Here is a 6,479-nt window from a genome sequence, read left to right as displayed (position 1 = left end):
TTCTGACTTCATTTTCCAGAAGTTTCACAGAATCCTAGAAGGGTTTGGGTTGGGAAGGATCTCCAAGACCATCCAGTTCCAAACCCCCTGCCATGGGCAGTGACATCTTCCACTATCCCAGGTTGCTCCAAGCTCCATCCATCCTGGCCTTGGACACTTCCAGGGATGGAACAGCCACAGCATCTCTGGGAAACCTGTGCCAGGGTCTCACCATTCACACAGGGGAGAATTTCTTCCCAATATCCAATTTAAACCTTCCCTCTGTCAGTTTAAAGCCATTCCCCCTTATCCTGTAACTTCACCCCTTGTCCCAAGTCCCTTTCCAGCTCTCCTGGAGTCCCTTTGGGCTCTGGAAAGGGCTCTGAGGTCTCTTTGGAGCCTTCTTTTCTCCAGGCTGGATGACCCCAGCTCTCCCAGCCTGGCTCCAGCCCTGTTTCATTTAAATGGTTTTAATTTTATCCCCCAGTCAGGCAATTTATTTAAACTTCTCTTCTGCCTTCCCCACCGTGGTCAGAAGCAGAGCTATAAAGTTGAGATAGGATCTACCTGGGACTTGTCAAACACTTGTTCAGGCAGCAATGGAAACTCCAAGTACATTTGTTGGATTAAAAGGAATATGAGTCCCAGGAGAGCTTTTCCTACTAGATTTTGCAGTTCACTAAACAATCAATTTCCTCTGTGCACCTTCCCTGAATTCCATGGAGCAGGGGCTTGATTCTCCTGTGATATGTCATGATTCTCCAACCTATTGGATCCTTTTCCCTGTGCAGCAGCTGTTGCTAATGGTTGGATATCAGGGCAGGGATATGGATGGCAGCAGGATGTGCTATCCCTGTACCTCTTTCCATAATCTTTATTTCTTGGTCATGCTTAGTTAGAGCCTCCCAGCATGTGAGTTTGGACAGCTGCTCCCTGCATGGCTCAGCCCTTCACCCCAATGGCCCAAGGAATTCCTGGGAAATCGCAGGAATCAAGAATTCCTTATTATTTTGGCCTTTTTTTTTTTTTTTTTTTTTTTTCTGAATACCAGTTTCAAGTAACTTTTGCTTCCAATACGACATTCCCAGGGAATGTTTCTCCATGGCCTGCAGTCAAGGGATCTTCATTCTCTGCCAGTGAGTGAAATTCCTGTCCCTTAAAGGAAAATGTCCCTCAGGGGTGGTGAAGCCCTGGAAGAGGTTTCAGAAGCTGTGGATGCTCCAGCCCTGGAAGTGTTCAAGGCCGGGTTGGATGGGGCTCGGAGACCCCTGGGATAGTGGAAGGTGTCCCTGCCCATGGTCAAAGTTTGGAACAAAATAATCTTTAAGTCCCCTTCCAGCCCAAACCATCCCATGATTCCATGATTCCATGATACTCGAAATTCATTGGCATTGGAGATAAAGATATTCCTGCAGCGAGTTTAAGATGAATCCTTTGTGTGGGATGAATCATTCCCTAAAACTGCTTCTATCATTGCCCTGACTCTGTGGAGAGCATATGGAGAGGGATTGAGCTGGATTCATCCACTCAACCAAGAAATCTGTGCCCGGATCTTTTCCACGCTGCCTGATTTCAGCCAAGACCTGATTCCTTCACCTTGGGAGAAAGGGCTGTCTGCATTGTTACATTATTCCCAGCCAAAGAATATTCCAGGGATATTGAAATCCTCCTGTGATGCTGCCAGAAATCCATGGACATGCTCTCCTTAGTGTGTCCTCAGTGGTTGGACTGGACAACGTCCTTCCTTGGAAAGAACCTCGGCTTTCATGCTGGATTTTGCTTCTGCTCTCCTCACCTCACCTCACCTCACCTCACCTCACCTCACCTCACCTCACCTCACCTCACCTCACCTCTCCATCATCTTTCCTATTCCCACCCTGATTATCCACAAATTTCACCAGTGACCTCATTCCTTTCTTCTGCCTCTCCAGGTCCTGAGTGAGACCACGGGGATGTTGCAGATGTCACCATTAGCGGCCGTAGCTTGTGATCCCTTCATCCTGCTGCTTCCTTCCTATTCCAGGCTGGCAAGGGATGCTCTGCTGGCTCTGCCCTGAGTCCTGCGTCATCCTGGAGTTCCTCATGTGGTGCAGGGAATGCAGCTTGGTGGCTTTGCCAAGATGGTTGAGGATTAGGGACAATCCAGCTCGATGGTGCCACCAGTCTTTGAGCAGCCAGAACTACCTCAGGATGAGTTTCACTCCTCTTGCTCTTTAATTCCCAAAAAAGCCCTGTTGCTATAAGCTGAGGAAGGCTTCCAAACATCTGGATCTTCTCAGTCATTTCACTGATTTCCTAAGGAGGCTTTTTCCCAAGCTGTATAATCCCCTCTTCTCCAAATGAAGTAGGAGGGATGGGAGGAATACAGAGCTGTGAGTGACTGGTTTTGGGACATCAGGATAGATCTTAATTGTAACCTGAGTGGGATCTGCCCAGCTGGGGGTTAGTCAGGGTCATGGAATAATTTAGGATAGAAGAGAGTGGTGGCATTTCCATTTCAACCCCTTGAATGGCCAACCTTAACATTAGACCAGGCTTAGCTCCTCGAGGCCTTGTTGAGCTGAGGATGGAGATTCCACAGCCTTTCCCAGGGTCTGCCCACCCTCATGTTGGGAATTTTCCCTTGGTGCCCCCTGTGATTGTCCCCACTTGTCCTTTGTTGTGGAACTTGGAGAAGAACCTGACTTCCTCCTCTCCATAAACATCTCCTGTGAAAAAGGTGGAAAAAAGGTGTTCCTTAACTTCCCTCTTTGCAGCTCATCTTAGTCACTTCATACACTTTATTCCCCAACCCATCTTGGTGTCCCCCACCGGACTTGCTCTATTTTGTCACTGGGACCCCGAAGCTGAGCTTGTTACTCCAGATTTGTCCTCCCAAGTGTCACATCCAGGGGACAAATCCCTCCCCTTCCCTTGCAAATAAAACCTGGGATGCAGTTGGCCGAGAGGGATGGAGCTGAAGGAGGCAATTGATCCAAGCTGGATCCTTATCGTGTACTCCAAAGGATATCCACAGCCTGGGGCATCACCTTGTTAACATCTGGAATGAGAAGCCATGGAAACAGGAGGCGAATGGAGGATTTCATTGTGGGGAATGTCCTCAGGGATTTTTGGGATCATGGAGAAGGTCGTTGTCATATCCATCACGTCATTTAGGGACTGGAAAGGAGCTGCATTCCCAAGTTTTGTTCAGCTGGTGCTTTTGGGAGATGCTCTGTCAGCCTCATCTTCAAGACCAGAAGAGGACGGAATATTAAAATCACCTTTCCTAACTTGAGGAAAACCCCTTTTGGGATGTGATGGGAAAATCCAGAGGTAAAACACAAGTTAACACAACCTGGTTTTCCATTTGAGTTTTGGGTTGGGTTTTTTTGTTTTCTTTTGTTTTGTTGTTTTTTTGTTAGGTTTTTTTTTTTTTGCTTTTCATTTGTTTGTGTTTCATTTTTATTATTTTTTTAAAATTCTTATTTTTTTATCAAGAGTATGAACAGCTCCTGTGTCCTGGCAAATGGATAATCCTGGGACAATCACCTCTATTATAAGAATTGGATTCAGAAGATGTCAAGCTGGTGCTGCAAGGATGGAGACAAGAGGGACATTTAGACCCCCTAAACTGGAGATTTTCCCATGGATCTCTTTTAACTCAGTTGTGGGGATCTCCTCCTCAAAGGAGAGGAGAGACCTGTACTCACCATAGCCCAGGCCAGTGTCACACAAACATATCCAGGGATATTGCAAAGGAAAAAGGGTCAAGGACGTGGCTCCTGCTGAGGGACATGAACAGGGACAACCTCTGGGTTTGCAGGTAAAAATCTGGCACCTGCTGATGGCTCGTGGCTGGATATGGGCACCTTTCCCTCCTTTAGAGCAGGACATGGATAAATCCAGGACCTTGCACAGTCCAGCACTGTGCACCATGCTGGAGAAACTCCTCGAGGTGTGTTAGATCCCAGTCTTGTCTCTTCCCTGCTGGAATTCCTGCACTGCAGCCCTGCCTGAAAGTGAGGACTTGGGTGTCCTTATCTTTGAGCTTTTAGACTGGGGGAGGGGGATAACAGCTTGTTCCCAAGAAAATCTCGCTGGTTTTGACCTCTGCACCTTCCAGCCCATCTCCTGTCCCCAAATTTCCTTGGTCATCCCTGCTGGTGGAGACAGGGAATCACTTTTATACCAAAGTCTCCTTAGCTCAGCCCCGTTCTTGCAGCTCACCCCCAAGAATCTGCTCCAGCTCTCTTGGCCTTTTCCTTTTAATCTTCCTGCCTTCTTCCCATGTTGGAGCAGTTGCCAATTAAGAGCAAATCATTTGATCATGACATAATCCCAATGCCAGCAGGCAGAGCCGTTGGAGCACGGAAAAGGAGGGGAAAAAAAGGAGAGAGAGAGTGGGGGATAATAATAAAAATAATAATAATAATAATATAGAGGAGGGGAAGAGAATAAAAAGCAGCCTCTTCTTCCAGCTCTCCGCTCACAAGGTAAAGAATCAAAAAGTCATTTGATGCATAATTGATTGCTTTGGAGTGACTCACAAATTGCTCAGGAGCCTTGATTCTCGGGATAATCAGCACATGGAAAACACAGGGACGTTTTGACCGCGGGGTTGTGGAGGGGGGGGGGGGTCTGGGGAGGAGGGAAAAATAAACACAAAAAGAGCACAGCAGCACCGGAGCGAGTCCCAAATATTTTAATGAGTGCCAAGAACAAGGGATTTCAGAAGCTCGAGCTCAGGACAAAACAATAAATTAGCAAACAAAAACCGGGAACAAAACAAAAAGGGGCTTTTTAGTTTTTCTTTTTCCTTTTTTTCCCCTGACAGAAAAGCACAAAAGCGCTGAGCTGGCGGGGCTGGGGCTGCAGGTCGCTCTCCCCCTCCCTGTTTCTCTGGAATGTGGGGATGGGAAGGAGAGCGATGCAGCCTTGAGGCTTTGTGTGTGCATTCCCTCACCATGCCTGTCCCATTCCAGGTCATCCCATCTCCTGGAATACTCCAACAGAACCTCTGGCTCATTGTAAATTTCTCTGTGACTGGAAAACAGAGGTGTTGGAACACTTGGATTTCATAATCCTGGTGACTTACCTCCAGAAAAAGAAGGGAAGAGAAGGGTTGGACTTCCATTGATCTCCTGACTCAGTCCTTTTCCAAGACGGATTTACTGACCCAGAGTTCCCAGACCTTTTGGAAGTTGGGAAATGACTACAGCAGCACCACAGTCCAAATGGGATTGAAAACCCTCCGAAGGACTATCTGGCCCTAAGAGCCTTGCATAACCCATATGTGGGATTTTGGAAGCTGCTCCTTCTTCCAGCATCATCCGATCCCTGTTGTCCGCTCCCTGTGGATGTTGTGATCGCCTTTCCTCAGGTCTGACCACACCTTTCTTCTCCAGCCTTTCCTGATTTTCTAATGCAAGGGATGAATCCCTGGGGGTGTTGTTGCTGTGTAGTTCAGACCCAGATATTGTCATTCTGAAATATCCAGCAGAGCACCTTCTTAGGGTTTCTGGATGGAGAAATTTGCACAAGTAAGTCATCCCAAAGCCTCTAATCATTCCTCAGTTTACTTTTCTTCCCTGTCCTGGCCCCAGCCTTTGGAAACAGACACACCCCAGCTCTGTTTTCCCCAAAATTAACTCATGGGATGCCTGAATGCACCAAGGAGTTTGGAATTCTTTAGGGAGAAAACCTGTTTCCCAGTGTGACTGGAGAGGGCTGGAATCCCTGCAGGAACTGGTGGGGTGAATCCATCTCTGACACATGGATAAGTGCCTTTTCCTGCTTCCTTGCAGTCTCTCCTGTTGGGAGGCAACTGCTGGATGCCATTAGCCCAGCTGGAGACTGGATTTCAGCTTCTGCTCAGAGCTCTAAATGTGCTGGAAATGTTGGGAAGGGGCTTTTCCATGGATTTGGGGGCTTGCTTGGTGCCTCTGCACACAACATCCTCAGGGTTCCTGACCTGGAGCCTCACCCCAGGCCATTGCAGTCCTGGAATGTGCTCCAGGCTCCTGAGCAGCTCAGGGGGATTTTGGGGTGGGAAATAAGGCTGTGAGGTAAATGTTCATCCCAGATTTTTTCCTCTTGAAATCCATGGGATGAGGTGAAGCGGATCCTTCGAGTAAGGCAGGGAATGTGAGTGCTCCCACTGGAGAGTTCAGATGTGTTTGTGGGAGAGCCTGGCTGAGTTCAATAGCGACCAAATCCTGGAGTAGAAGAAATTACTTTGGGAGAGAGACTTCCCTTCCCTTCCCTTCCCTTCCCTTCCCTTCCCTTCCCTTCCCTTCCCTTCCCTTCCCTTCCCTTCCCTTCCCTTCCCTTCCCTTCCCTTCCCTTCCCTTCCCTTCCCTTCCCTTCCCTTCCCTTCCCTTCCCTTCCCTTCCCTTCCCTTCCCTTCCCTTCCCTTCCCTTCCCTTCCCTTCCCTTCCCTTCCCTTCCCTTCCCTTCCCTTCCCTTCCCTTCCCTTCCCTTCCCTTCCCTTCCCTTCCCTTCCCTTCCCTTCCCTTCCC

The sequence above is a fragment of the Aphelocoma coerulescens genome, chromosome 2 (assembly GCF_041296385.1).
Source record: "Aphelocoma coerulescens isolate FSJ_1873_10779 chromosome 2, UR_Acoe_1.0, whole genome shotgun sequence".
NCBI classification, from domain to species: Eukaryota; Metazoa; Chordata; class Aves; order Passeriformes; family Corvidae; genus Aphelocoma; species Aphelocoma coerulescens.
This window is presented reverse-complemented; position numbering follows the sequence as displayed.